The 15,289-nt window shown below is 48.8% G+C and overlaps 1 long non-coding RNA gene across 1 annotated transcript in view; it reads right to left on the bottom strand.

Annotated features, from left to right (window-relative positions):
- The window catches only part of LOC130270566 (uncharacterized), an 83,806-nt gene that overhangs the window by 46,075 nt on the left and 22,442 nt on the right, over window positions 1-15,289 (bottom strand). The window lies entirely within an intron of this gene.

The raw sequence follows: 15,289 nt of genomic DNA, 5'->3' as shown, positions 1-15,289 counted from the left end.
AGTATATCTATGGAATACAAAAAGAAATATGGAATATAATGTGAGGTAGAATGAGATGGAGATTCCCTAAACATAACAACTTGAGAATTAATAATTAGCCCCCTATGTGAAGGAACCCAGTATTTAAAAGGGTACTCCAGTGGAAAACTTTAATTTTTTTTTAAATCAACTGGTGCCAGAAAGTTAAACAGATTTGTAAATTACTTCTATTAAAAAATCTTAATCCTTTCAGTACTTATTAGCTGCTGAATACTACACAGGAAATTGTTTTCTTTTTGGAACACAGTGCTCTCTGCTGACATCATGAGCACAGTGCTCTCTGCTGACATCTCTGCCCATTTTAGGAACTGTCCAGAGCAGCTGTTTTCTATGGGGATTTTCTCCTACTCTGGACAGTTCTTAAAATGGACAGAGATGTCAGCAGAAAGCACTGTGCTCGTGATTCAGCAGAGAGCTCTGTGTTTCAAAAAGAAAAGAATTTCCTCTGTAGTATTCAGCAGCTAATAAGTACTGGAAGGATTAATATTTTTTAATAGAAGTAATTTACAAATCTGTTTAACTTTCTGGCACCAGTTGATTTAAAAAAAAAAAAAAAAAAGTTTTCCACCGGAGTACCCCTTTAATTATGTCTATTCTTGCCCATATACCTTGTATGGAAGATGCTATATACCAAAAACATATATAAAGATCTATAGCCACAATGTAGGACATAGGTATGTAGTCATGGCCGTAAATGTTGGCACCCCCGAAATTTTCTAGAAAATTAAGTATTTCTCACAGAAAACGATCACAGTAACACGTTTTGCTATACACATATTTATTCCCTTTGTGTGCATTGGAACTTGTCAGGATCCGGACTGGTATGCGGAGAGGACACAGGTGGTGGATCCTCTGTGTCAGTGAGGTGATGGCGTGGGCCGTACCAGGGGAACGGAATCTGAGGGGTTACTGATTTTTACCAGAGCCCGCCGCAAAGCGGGATGGACTTGCAGCGGCAGGTAATCCCCAGGTCGTTCCACCCGACTCAACCTCACTGACAGCTGACAGTCAGGCGCGGTACACAGGGACAAGGCAAGAGCAAGGTCGGACGTAGCAGAAGGTCTGGGCAGGCAGCAATGGTTCGTAGTCAGGGGCAACGGCAAGGGTCTGAATACAAAACGCTTTCTCAGGGCACTAGGGCAACAAGATCCGGCAGGGAACGGAAGGGGAAGCAGACTTTAATACACATGGAGCAGATGGAAGCTAATTAGGGTGATTGGACCAGGCACCAATTAGCGGTGCGCTGGCCCTTTAAATCTGAGAGCCCCGGCGCGCGCGCGCCCTAGAGGGCGGGGCCACGCACACCGGGACCCAGCAGGAGATCGTGACAGGTGAGTGGGACGGGATGCGATCCACGGACGGGCACGTCCCGTTAGGCGGATCGCATCCCCGCTGGGCACGACAGAGCAGTGTCTCCGGTCAGCGCTGCTGACCGGAGCGCTGCAGGGCAGAAGACGCCGCGAGCGCTCCGGAGGAGGAGGGGGACCCGGAGCGCTCGGCGTAACAGTACCCCCCCCCTTTGGTCTCCCCCTCTTTTTGGAGCCAAGAAACCTGGCAATGAGGTCCTTGTCTAAGATGTTGGCTTCAGGCTCCCAGGATCTCTCCTCAGGACCGCAATTCTCCCAATCCACCCCAAAAAATTTTTTTTACCTCTGACCACCTTGGAGGCGAGGATCTGTTTGACAGAAAAGACATCAGAGGAACCGGAGACAGGGACAGGAACACGAACCTTAGGAGAAAAACGATTAAGGATAACAGGTTTAAGTAACGAGACATGAAAAGAGTTAGGAATGCGGTGAGAGGGAGGAAGGTGAAGCTGATAGGACACAGGGTTAATCTGTCTTAGGACTTTGAACGGGCCTAAGAACTGCGGGCCCAACTTGTAGCTTGAGAGCCATACTCTGTCACCCGGAGAAAAAACGGGAGGAGCCCTTTTGCTCTTGTCAGCATGTTTCTTCATCCGGGTGGAAGCCAATTGGAGAGAATCGTGGGTGTCACGCCAGATGGAGGGGAAATCCTGAGTCAGCTCATCCACAGCAGGAACACCAGAAGAAGTGGGCAACGGGAGGGGGGGAAGAGGGTGACGGCCGTACACCACAAAAAACGGAGATTTAGCGGAGGACTCAGAATTTTTAAAATTATAAGAAACTTCGGCCCAGGGCAGGAGGTCGACCCAATCATCTTGGCGAGAAGAAACAAAGTGCCGAAGATAACCGCCCAAAACCTGGTTCACTCTTTCTACTTGTCCATTAGATTGTGGATGGTAGGCAGATGAAAAATTTTGTTTAATCTTCAACTGGGTGCAGAGAGCCCTTTGTCAGAAACAATATGCGTGGGAAGTCCGTGGAGGCGCAAAATTTGGAGGAAAAAATGTTTAGCCAACTGAGGTGCGGAAGGAAGACCTGGCAGAGGAACAAAGTGGGCCATCTTGGAGAAGCAATCAATGACCATCCAAATGACTGTGTTACCATGTGAATCAGAAAGATCTGTAATGAAATCCATGGCAATTTGGGACCATGGTTGCTCAGGGACGGGCAAGGGATGGAGGAGTCCAGCAGGCTTCTGGCAAGGAGTTTTATCCCGGGCGCAAACAGTACAAGCCCGAACAAAATCAGTAACATCACTCTCCAGTGTTGGCCACCAATACAGATGGGAGATTAGCTGAATGGACTTTTTAATGCCAGCATGACCAGCCAGGTGAGAAGAATGCCCCATTTGAGGATCCTGAGGCGAAGGCGTGGAGGAACAAAAGCCTTTCCAGGGGGGGTTTGCCCCAGTAAAGCTGGAGCAGAGGAGACCAGGCACTCAGGTGGTATAATATGCTGCAGAGGGGCTTCAGCCTCGGAGGCATCAGAAGCACGGGATAGGGCATCGGCTCTGACATTCTTGTCAGCGGGACGGAAGTGTATCTCGAAGTTGAAGCGGGCAAAGAACAACGACCATCTAGCCTGGCGAGGATTCAAACGCAGAGCGGACTGGAGGTAAGACAAATTCTTGTGGTCAGTGTAAATGACAATGGGGCGTTTGGAACCCTCCAAAAGATGTCTCCACTCCTCGAGTGCTAATTTGATGGCCAGGAGTTCACGATCTCCAATAGAGTAGTTCTTTTCTGCCAGAGAGAAAGTCTTTGAGAAAAAACCACAAGTAATGTTCCATCCAGTAGCTTTTTTTTTGTAGAAGAATGACTCCGGCTCCGACTGAGGAAGCATCCACTTCCAGGAAGAATGGTTTCAACGGATCAGGTCTGGACAAAACTGGTGCAGAGGCGAAGGCAGCTTTGAGACGTTTGAAGGCCTCATCCGCTTGTGGAGGCCAAGATTTAGGATTAGCATTCTTCTTAGTCAGAGCCACAATAGGAGCCACAATGGTGGAGAAGTGGGGAATAAACTGTCGATAATAGTTGGCGAATCCCAGGAAGCGTTGGATAGCACGGAGTCCAGAAGGGTGTGGCCAATCCAAAACCGCAGACAGTTTATCAGGATCCATTTGAAGCCCTTGGCCAGAGACTAGATAACCTAGGAAAGGAAGACTGTTGTATTCAAAGAGAAATTTTTTAAATTTAGCGTATAGGTGGTTTTCACTGAGTCTTTGGAGCACTTAACGGTCATGACGACGGTGTTCCTCTAAGTTAGAGGAAAAAATCAAGATGTCATCCAAGTAGACCACAACACAGGTATACAATAAGTCCCGAAAGATCTCATTAACAAAGTCCTGGAAGACTGCAGGGGCGTTGCAGAGCCCAAAGGGCATGACTAGATATTCAAAATGTCCATCTCTGGTATTGAAAGCGGTTTTCCACTCATCACCTTTGCGGATGAGAATAAGATTATACGCGCCCCTTAGATCCAGTTTGGTGAAGATATTTGCTCCGCGTAGACGGTCAAAGAGTTCAGAGATTAAAGGCAGGGGATAGCGTTTTTTGATGGTGATCTTGTTTAGACCACGGTAGTCAATACATGGGCGTAAGGATCCATCCTTTTTAGAAACAAAGAAGAACCCCGCTCCAGCAGGGGATGAAGATTTCCGAATAAAACCCCTCTTTAAGTTTTCCTGGATGTACTCCGACATGGCTTGGGTCTCCGGGGTTGAAAGAGGGTAAATCCTGCCACGGGGCGGAGTGGTACCAGGAAGAAGGTCAATAGGGCAATCATAAGGTCTATGTGGAGGTAAGACCTCTGCTTGCTTTTTGCAGAATACATCTGAATAGTCCTGGTAAGCCTTGGGAAGTCCCGGAAAAGAAGAAGCCGCAGGGGTTTGACTAGTGGAAGCAGACTTGAGACATCGCTTGTGACAAGAAGGACCCCAACTTTTGATCTCCCCGGTGGTCCAGTCGAGGGTAGGAGCATGACGCTGGAGCCACAGCAAGCCAAGAAGAACTTCAGGAGTGCAGTTAGGCAGAACAAAAAATTCTATTTTTTCATGGTGAAGTCCAATGCTCATGGGCAGGGGTTCAGTGTGGTAGCGCACAGTGCAGACCAATTTCTCTCCGTTTACTGAAGAGATGAAGAGCGGCTGACGAGACGGGTTACTGGAATACTGAACCTATTAACGAAAGAGGCCAAGATAAAGTTTCCTGCAGAACCAAGAAGGCCACTGCTGAGAAGGAGGAGTTGGCAGAAGGAGAAATCCGCACAGGTACAGTCAGACGTGGAGAGGCAGAAGTCACACCAAGTGTCGTTTCACCCTCGTGAACTAGGTGCGTGCGTTTCTCCTGACGCGGAGGGCGGATAGGACAGTCTTTTAGGAAATGTTCGGTACTTGCACAGTACAGGCTCAAATTCTCGTTTCGGCGGCGAGTCCTCTCTTGTAGGGTCAGGCGAGATTGATCCACTTGCATAGCCTCCTCGGCAGAAGGCACAGGAACAGATTGCAAAGGACGTTGGAAGAGAGGAACCTGGGAGAAAAACCGCCTGGAGTGAACAAGATCCTTTTCCTGACGAAGTTCCTGGTGTCTTTCCGAGAAACGCATGTCGATGCGGGTGGCCAAATAGTTCTGACAGATTAGCAGGAATTTCTCATGCGGCCAGGACATCTTTGATGTTACTGAATAAGCCTTTCTTGAAGGTCGCGCAGAGGGCCTCATTATTCCAGGATAGCTCTGAGGCGAGGGTGCGGAACTGGATGGCGTATTCGCCCACAGAAGAACTCCCTTGGACAAGGTTCAGCAAAGCAGTCTCGGCTGAGGAAGCCCGGGCTGGCTCCTCAAAAACACTACGTACTTCAGAGAAGAAGGACTGGATAGTAGCAGTGGCGGAATCGTTGCGGTCCCAAAGTGGTGTGGCCCATGACAAAGCCTTTCCAGACAGGAGACTGACCACGAATGCCACCTTAGACCATTCAGTAGGGAATTGGTCCGACATCATCTCCAGATGTAGGGAACACTGGGACAAGAATCCAGGGCACAGTTTAGAGTCCCCATCAAACTTGTCTGGAAGAGACAGGCGGAAACTGGGAGCAGCCACTCGCTGCGGAGGAGATGCAGGAGCTGGCGGAGGAGATGGTTGCTGTAGTTGCGGCAGAAGCTGTTGCAGCATAAAGGTCAGTTGAGTCAGCTGCTGTCCTTGTTGCGCGATCTGCTGTGATTGCTGGGTGACCATGGTAGTTAGGTCAGCGACACTAGGCAGCGGGACCTCAGCGGGATCCATGGCCGGATCTACTGTCAGGATCCGGACTGGTATGCGGAGAGGACACAGGTGGTGGATCCTCTGTGTCAGTGAGGTGATGGCGTGGGCCGTACCAGGGGAACGGAATCTAAGGGGTTACTGGTTTTCACCAGAGCCCGCCGCAAAGCGGGATGGACTTGCAGCGGCAGATAATCCCCAGGTCGTTCCACCCGATAGCGACTCAACCTCACTGACAGCTGAGTCAGGCGCGGTACACAGGGACAAGGCAAGGGCAAGGTCGGATGTAGCAGAAGGTCTGGGCAGGCAGCAATGGTTCGTAGTGAGGGGCAACGGCAAGGGTCTGGATACACAGGCTTGGAATACACAAAACGCTTTCTCAGGGCACTAGGGCAACAAGATCCGGCAGGGAACAGAAGGGGAAGCAGACTTTAATACACATGGAGCAGATGGAAGCTAATTAGGGTGATTTGGCCAGGCACCAATTAGCGGTGCGCTGGCCCTTTAAATCTGAGAGCCTAATCTGAAATCTAAAGAGCGGGCCGCGCTCCGGGACCCAGCAGTAGATCGGGACAGGTGAGTGGGACGGGATGCGATCCGTGGACGGGCACGTCCCGTTAGACGGATCGCATCCCCGCCGGGCACGACAGAGCAGCGTCTCCGGTCAGCGCTGCTGACCGGAGGAGGAGGGGGACCCGGAGCGCTCAGCGTAACAGAACTAAACCAAAAAAGGGAGGAAAAAAAGCAAATTGGACATAATGTCTAGTGTTGAGCGGCATAGGCCATATTCGAATTCGCGAATATTCGAGAATATATGGACGAATATTCGTAATATATTCGTGAATATTCGCATATTCGTAATATTCTCGTTTTATTTTCGCATATGCGAAACTTCGCGTATGCAAAAATTTACATATGCGGAAATTAGCATATACAAAAATTAGCATAAGCGAAAATTACACCACACAAGCTGGAAGCAGAGAGGGATGATCACTGTGATGTGTACTGTGAAAAAAAAAAATAAAGAATATTCGTAATTACGAATATATAGTGCTATATTCGCGAATATTCGCGAATTCGCGAATATGCGATATTCGCGAATAAAATTCGAATTGCGAATATTCGCGAGCAACACTAATAATGTCACACCAAACACCAAAAATGGTCTGGACAAAATGATTGCCACCCTTAACTTAATATTTGGTTGCACACTCTTTGGAAATAATAACTGAAATCAGTCTCTTCCTATAACCATCAATAAGCTTCTTACACCTCTCTGCCGGAATGTTGGACCACTCTTCCTTTGCAAACTGCTCCAGGTCTCTCTTATTGGAAGGGCACCTTTTCCCAACAGCAATTTTAAGATCTCTCCACAGGTGTTCAATGGGATTTAGATCTGGAGTCATTGCTGGCCACTTCAGAAATCTCCAGCACTTTGTTGCCATCCATTTCTTGGTGCTTTTTGACATATGTTTAGGGTCATTGTCCTGCTGGAAGACCCAAGGCACCCAGTGCCAGAGGCAGTAAAACAACCCCAAAACATAATTGAACCTCTACCATATTTCACTGTAGGTACTGCGTTCTTTTCTTTGTATGCCTCATTCTGTTTTCGGTAAAAAGTAGAATGATGTACTTTACCAAAAAGCTCTATTTTGGTCTCATCTGTCCACAAGACGTTTTCTCAGAAGGATTTTGGCTTACTCAAGTTCATTTTGGCAAAATGTAGTCTTGCTTTTTTATGTGTCAGCAGTGGGTTGCTCCTGGATCTCCTGCCATAGCGTTTCATTTCATTTAAATGTTGATGGATAGTTCGCGCTGACACTGATGCTCCCTGAGCCTGCAGGGCAGCTTGAATATCTTTGGAACTTGTTTGGGGCTGCTTATCCACCAACTGGACTATCCTGCGTTGACACCTTTCATCAATTTTTCTCTTCTGTCCACGCCAAGGGAGATTAGCTACAGTGCCATGGGTTGCAAACTTCTTGATAATGTTGCGTACTGTGGACAAGGCAAATCTAGATCTCTGGAGACAGACTTGTAACCTTGAGATTGTTGATATTTTTCCACAATTTTGGTTCTCAAGTCCTCTTTCTGTTGTACATGCTTAGTGTGGCACACACAGACACACAATGCAAAGACTACATGAACTTCTCTCCTTTTTATCTGCTTTCAGGTGTGATTTTTATATTGCCCATATCTGTTACTTGCCCCAGGTGAGTTTAAAGGAGCATCACATGCTTGAAACAATCTTATTTTTCCACAATTTTGAAAGGGTGCCAATAATTTTGTCCAGCCCATTTTTGGAGTTTGGTGTGACATTATGTACAATTAGCTTTTTTTCCTCCCTTTTTTGATTTAGTTCAAATACACATAAAGGGAATAAACATTTGTATAGCAAAACATGTATTACTGCAATCCTTTTCTGTGAGAAAAACTTAATTTTCTTGAAAAATTTCAGGGGTGCCAACATTAACAGCAATGACTGTATACATATATAGTGGCATATCTGAGTGGCATAATTACTGTAAGCAAGGTTATAAATGATACAGAATAAGATAAACAAGAGGACAATAGGGCAGGATACACAAAAATGAAGAGGAGGAAAAACAACAACAGGCGAATTGATGCAATAAACAGAGGTCCAAGCCTACTATAACACATATATGGAGGAGAATAAAATGTATGAGTGATCATGCGCAATGGTGATAGAACAGAGCGAAATTAGGTTAAGTCTGGGGGCATGCACACTAGCGAACTAACGGGATAGAGGAGAAGTCAACGGTCATGCGCAGAGTTGCAAGAGTTTGCGCGAGATTGTAAGACCGAGGCGGAAGATCGCGAGAACACGCACAGAATGGAACGAGTCATGTGATGATCCCATGACAGGAGGGTTTGACTAGTAAACAAAAGATTAAAAGATTATAAAAAGCCGTACGGGCGTCCAAGCCGCAACAAGCCTCATGAACCCTTGACAAAGCCATTGTTTGGTGAAATGTAGGGGAGGCTGGTGTAGGGTTTTAGACAGTGCTGTTTCCAAAATCTATGCAATGAGAGGAAAATGTAGCTGGTGATACCTGATAAGTATCAGAGTACACACACACAAACATCAGTAAAGTCGGAGATCTCACAAGAAAGGTGTGAGAGACCTCCTATAAAGTGGGAGATAATACGTGGGAGAGTACACAAATCTATCAGGATAGACGTGAGAGGTCTCCTGTATTGGCAAACAATACCCGCTAGATATATGTCCACAAACAACCACATAATTATATCTCCAGCGCATAGTAAGGAACAGCACTAATAGTTTTAACCTCACGTGGGTTTTTTCTATAAATTCCCATATCATTTTAATAGTAGAATAAAAGTTAAGTTTTAGTGAGTCTCCATCTAGAGGGCTATCATTCCCAAAGGTGTTTTATCCCCCCGTGGGACCTTGTATAAAGGGATATAGCATAATGCTTATACTAGACTATGAACTTCTTTTTTTTTTTTTTTTTCAAACATATTTTATTACATTTTCAAATAAAAAGTAACAGAACCAAGATTCACATAAGGTAAGATACAATACATTGGTAGTATAATGGAGTGCTTTAACCACGAAAAGTCTGCAATGACTGTGGAGGAAAGAGAAGATGGGTTATCTAATCACGACTGGGGGAGTCTCAAGGCCCCCAAGGTATTGTCCAAAGAACTCAGGCTATACCACTCTGTGAGACTGAAAGGACGAACAATATCAGCTATTTCCGAGGCCGTATGATTGACAATGAACACATGCCACTTATCGAAAAATTTGTGTCTTAGTGTCCTTATGGCATTTTTACGCCGAGCGCTCCGGGTCCCCGCTCCTCCCCGGAGCGCTCGCAGCATCCTCTCATTCGCAGCGCCCCGGTCAGACCTGCTGACCGGGTGCGCTGCAATATCACTCCCAGCTGGGATGCGATTCGCGATGCGGGAGGCGCCCGCTCGCGATGCGCATCCCGGCTCCCGTACCTGACCCGTTCTCCGTCTGTCTTGTCCCGGCGCGCGGCCCCGCTCCTTAGGGCGCGCGCGCGCCGGGTCTCTGCAATTTAAAGGGCCACTGCGCCACTGATTGGTGCAGCAGGCTTAATCAGTGTGTTCACCTGTGCACTCCCTACTTATACCTCACTTCCCCTGCACTCCCTCGCCGGATCTTGTTGCCATTGTGCCAGTGAAAGAATTTCCTTGTGTGTTCCTAGCCTGTGTTCCAGACCTCCTGCCGTTGCCCCTGACTACGATCCTTGCTGCCTGCCCTGACCTTCTGCTACGTCCGACCTTGCTCTCGTCTACTCCCTTGTACCGCGCTTATCTTCAGCAGTCAGAGAGGTTGAGCCTATGCTGGTGGATACGACCTGGTTGCTACCGCCGCTGCAAGACCATCCCGCTTTGCGGCGGGCTCTGGTGAATACCAGTAGCAACTTAGAACCGGTCCACCAACACGGTCCACGCCAATCCCTCTCTGGCACAGAGGATCCACCTCCAGCCAGCCGAATCGTGACAGTAGATCCGGCCATGGATCCCGCTGAAGTCCCACTGCCAGTTGTCGCCGACCTCACCACGGTGGTCGCCCAGCAGTCGCAACAGATAGCGCAACAAGGCCACCAGCTGTCTCAACTGACCGTGATACTACAGCAGCTATTACCACAGCTTCAGCAACAATCTCCTCCGCCAGCTCCTGCACCTCCTCCGCAGCGAGTGGCCGCTTCCGGCCTACGATTATCCTTGCCGGATAAATTTGATGGGGACTCTAAGTTTTGCCGTGGCTTTCTTTCGCAATGTTCCCTGCACTTGGAGATGATGTCGGACCAGTTTCCTACTGAAAGGTCTAAGGTGGCTTTCGTAGTCAGCCTTCTGTCTGGGAAAGCTCTGTCATGGGCCACACCGCTCTGGGACCGCAATGACCCTGTCACTGCCTCTGTACACTCCTTCTTCACGGAGATTCGAAGTGTCTTTGAGTAACCTGCCCGAGCCTCTTCTGCTGAGACTGCCCTGCTGAACCTGGTCCAGGGTAATTCTTCTGTTGGCGAGTACGCCATCCAATTCCGTACTCTTGCCTCCGAATTATCCTGGAATAATGAGGCCCTCTGCGCGACCTTTAAAAAAGGCCTATCCAGCAACATTAAAGATGTGCTGGCCGCACGAGAAATTCCTGCTAACCTGCATGAACTTATTCATCTTGCCACCCGCATTGACATGCGTTTTTCCGAAAGGCGTCAGGAGCTCCGCCAGGATATGGACTTTGTTCGCACGAGGCGGTTTCTCTCCCCGGCTCCTCTCTCCTCTGGTCCTCTGCAATCCGTTCCTGTGCCTCCCGCCGTGGAGGCTATGCAAGTTGACCGGTCTCGCTTGACACCTCTAGAGAGGACACAACGCCGCATGGAGAATCTTTGCCTGTACTGTGCCGGTACCGAACACTTCTTGAAGGATTGTCCTATCCGCCCTCCCCGCCTGGAAAGACGTACGCTGACTCCGCACAAAGATGAGACAGTTCTTGATGTGAACTCTGCTTCTCCACGCCTTACTGTGCCTGTACGGATATCTTCTTCTACCTTCTCCTTCTCTGCTATGGCCTTCTTGGATTCCGGATCTGCAGGAAATTTTATTTTGGCCTCTCTCATCAACAGGTTCAACATCCCGGTGACCAGTCTCGCCAGACCCCTCTACATCAATTCTGTTAACAATGAAAGATTGGACTGTACCGTGCATTACCGCACGGAACCTCTCCTAATGTGCATCGGACCCCATCACGAAAAAATTGAATTTTTGGTCCTCTCCAACTGCACTTCAGAAATTCTTCTTGGATTACCATGGCTTCAACGCCATTCCCCAACCCTTGATTGGTCCACAGGAGAACTTCTTGTCTCAGGGACTGTCTTAAACCGGTTCCCTGTACTCCCTGTCGTGACCCTGTGGTTCCCCCGGTATCCGGTCTTCCTAAGGCTTATATGGACTATGCTGATGTTTTTTGCAAAAAGCAAGCAGAGACTTTACCTCCTCACAGGCCCTATGACTGTCCTATTGACCTCCTCCCGGGTACTACTCCACCCCGGGGCAGAATCTATCCTCTGTCTGCTCCAGAGACTCTAGCCATGTCGGAGTACATCCAGGAGAATTTAAAAAAGGGGTTTATCCGCAAGTCCTCCTCTCCTGCCGGAGCTGGATTTTTTTTTGTGTCCAAAAAAGATGGCTCCCTACGCCCTTGCATTGATTACCGCGGACTTAATAAAATCACGGTAAAAAAGCGCTACCCCTTACCTCTTATCTCGGAACTCTTTGATCGCCTACAAGGCGCCCACATCTTTACCAAACTGGACTTAAGAGGTGCTTATAATCTCATCCGCATCAGGGAGGGGGACGAATGGAAGACTGCATTTAACACCAGAGATGGACACTTTGAGTATCTGGTCATGCCCTTTGGCCTGTGCAACGCCCCTGCCGTCTTCCAAGACTTTGTTAATGAAATTTTTCGTGATCTCCTATATTCCTGTGTTGTGGTTTATCTGGACGATATTCTGATTTTTTCTGCCAACTTAGAAGAACACCGCCAGCATGTCCACATGGTTCTTCAGAGACTTCGGGACAATCAACTTTATGCCAAAATGGAGAAATGTCTCTTTGAATGTCAATCTCTTCCTTTCCTAGGATACTTGGTCTCTGGCCAGGGACTACAAATGGACCCAGATAAACTTTCTGCCGTCTTAGATTGGCCACGCCCCTCCAGACTCCGTGCTATCCAACGTTTTTTGGGGTTCGCCAATTATTGCAGACAATTCATTCCACACTTCTCCACTATTGTGGCCCCTATCGTGGCTTTAACCAAGAAAAATGCCAATCCTAAGTCCTGGTCTCCCCAAGCGGAAGACGCATTTAAACATCTCAAGTCTGCCTTTTCTTCTGCTCTCGTGCTCTCCAGCACTGACCCATCTAAACCCTTTCTATTGGAGGTAGATGCCTCCTCTGTGGGAGCTGGAGCTGTCCTTCTACAAAAAAATTCTTCCGGGCATGCTGTTACTTGTGGGTTTTTTTCTAGGACCTTCTCTCCGGCGGAGAGAAACTACTCCATTGGTGATCGAGAACTACTGGCCATTAAATTGGCGCTTGAGGAATGGAGGCACCTGCTGGAGGGATCAAAATTTCCCATTATCATATACACTGATCACAAGAATCTCTCCTATCTCCAGTCTGCCCAACGACTGAACCCTCGCCAGGCTAGGTGGTCGTTGTTCTTTGCCCGTTTTAACTTTGAAATCCATTTTCGCCCTGCTGACAAGAACATTAGGGCCGATGCCCTCTCTCGTTCTTCTGATGCCTCGGAAGTAGAGGTCTCTCCGCAACACATCATTCCTCCGGACTGTCTGATCTCCACTTCTCCAGCCTCCATCAGGCAAACTCCTCCAGGGAAGACCTTCGTTTCTCCACGCCAGCGTCTCGGGATTCTCAAATGGGGACACTCCTCCCACCTCGCAGTCCATGCGGGCATCAAAAAATCCTTGCAACTCATCTCTCGATTTTATTGGTGGCTGACTCTGGAGACTGGTGTTGTTGATTTCGTGCGGGCCTGTACTGTCTGTGCCCGGGATAAGACTCCTCGCCAGAAGCCTGCTGGTCTCCTTCATCCTCTGCCTGTTCCTGAACAGCCTTGGTCACAGATTGGTATGGACTTTATTACGGACTTGCCCTCATCCCGTGGCAACACAGTTGTTTGGGTGGTCGTTGATCGATTTTCCAAGATGGCACATTTTATTCCTCTTCCTGGTCTTCCTTCAGCGCCTCAGTTGGCAAAGCTATTTTTTGTACACATTTTTCGCCTTCACGGTTTGCCCACGCATATCGTCTCGGATAGAGGCGTCCAATTCGTGTCTAAATTCTGGAGGGCCCTCTGTAAACAGCTCAAGATCAAATTAAACTTCTCTTCTTCTTACCATCCCCAATCCAATGGGCAAGTAGAAAGAATTAATCAGGTCCTGGGTGACTATTTACGGCATTTTGTTTCCTCCCGCCAGGATGACTGGGCAGATCTTCTACCATGGGCTGAATTCTCATACAACTTCAGAGTCTCCGAATCTTCTGCTAAATCCCCATTTTTCGTGGTGTACGGCCGTCACCATCTTCCTCCCCTCCCTACTCCCTTGCCCTCTGGTTTGCCCGCTGTGGATGAAGTGACTCGTGATCTTTCCACCATATGGAAAGAGACACAAAATTCTCTTTTACAGGCTTCATCCCGGATGAAAAGATTTGCTGATAAGAAAAGAAGAACTCCCCCCATTTTTGCTCCTGGAGACAAGGTATGGCTCTCCGCTAAATATGTCCGCTTTCGTGTCCCCAGTTACAAACTGGGACCACGCTATCTTGGCCCTTTCAAAGTCTTGTGCCAGATTAACCCTGTCTCTTACAAACTCCTTCTTCCTCCTTCTCTTCATATTCCCAATGCCTTCCATGTCTCTCTCCTTAAACCACTCATCATTAACCGCTTCTCTCCCAAAGTTGTTTCTCCCACTCCTGTTTCCAGTTCATCTGACGTCTTCTCTGTGAAGGAGATTCTGGCCTCCAAGACTGTCAGAGGGAAAAGATTTTTTTTGGTGGATTGGGAAAACTGTGGCCCAGAGGAGAGATCCTGGGAACCTGAGGACAACATCCTAGACAAAAGTCTTATCCTCAGGTTCTCGGGCTCCAAGAAGAGGGGGAGACCCAAGGGGGGGGGGGGTACTGTTACGCCGAGCGCTCCGGGTCCCCGCTCCTCCCCGGAGCGCTCGCAGCATCCTCTCATTCGCAGCGCCCCGGTCAGACCTGCTGACCGGGTGCGCTGCAATATCACTCCCAGCCGGGATGCGATTCGCGATGCGGGAGGCGCCCGCTCGCGATGCGCATCCCGGCTCCCGTACCTGACCCGTTCTCCGTCTGTCTTGTCCCGGCGCGCGCGGCCCCGCTCCTTAGGGCGCGCGCGCGCCGGGTCTCTGCAATTTAAAGGGCCACTGCGCCACTGATTGGCGCAGCAGGCTTAATCAGTATGTTCCCCTGTGCACTCCCTACTTATACCTCACTTCCCCTGCACTCCCTCGCCGGATCTTGTTGCCATTGTGCCAGTGAAAGCGTTTCCTTGTGTGTTCCTAGCCTGTGTTCCAGACCTCCTGCCGTTGCCCCTGACTACGATCCTTGCTGCCTGCCCTGACCTTCTGCTACGTCCGACCTTGCTCTCGTCTACTCCCTTGTACCGCGCTTATCTTCAGCAGTCAGAGAGGTTGAGCCATTGCTGGTGGATACGACCTGGTTGCTACCGCCGCTGCAAGACCATCCCGCTTTGCGGCGGGCTCTGGTGAATACCAGTAGCAACTTAGAACCGGTCCACCAACACGGTCCACGCCAATCCCTCTCTGGCACAGAGGATCCACCTCCAGCCAGCCGAATCGTGACAGGCATTCAGTGTCCAGTTTGTCCACTTTGCAAAAGAGCTTTAGTTGTTGGATCAAAACAGAAAGTGTGGGTGTTGAGGATGATAGCCAGGAGGCAAATATACAACGGAGCGCTACCAATAAGATGACGTGAATTAGCGGGGGTACCTTGGGGAGTCCTACCCGGGTTGGTTCAGGCGGACGCAGTTGATGAAAAGAAAA

This window comes from Hyla sarda, chromosome 1 (genome assembly GCF_029499605.1).
Source record: "Hyla sarda isolate aHylSar1 chromosome 1, aHylSar1.hap1, whole genome shotgun sequence".
In the NCBI taxonomy this organism is placed as follows: domain Eukaryota; kingdom Metazoa; phylum Chordata; class Amphibia; order Anura; family Hylidae; genus Hyla; species Hyla sarda.
Note: the sequence above shows the minus strand (reverse complement) of the source record. Positions and strands in the feature narration are given on the sequence as shown.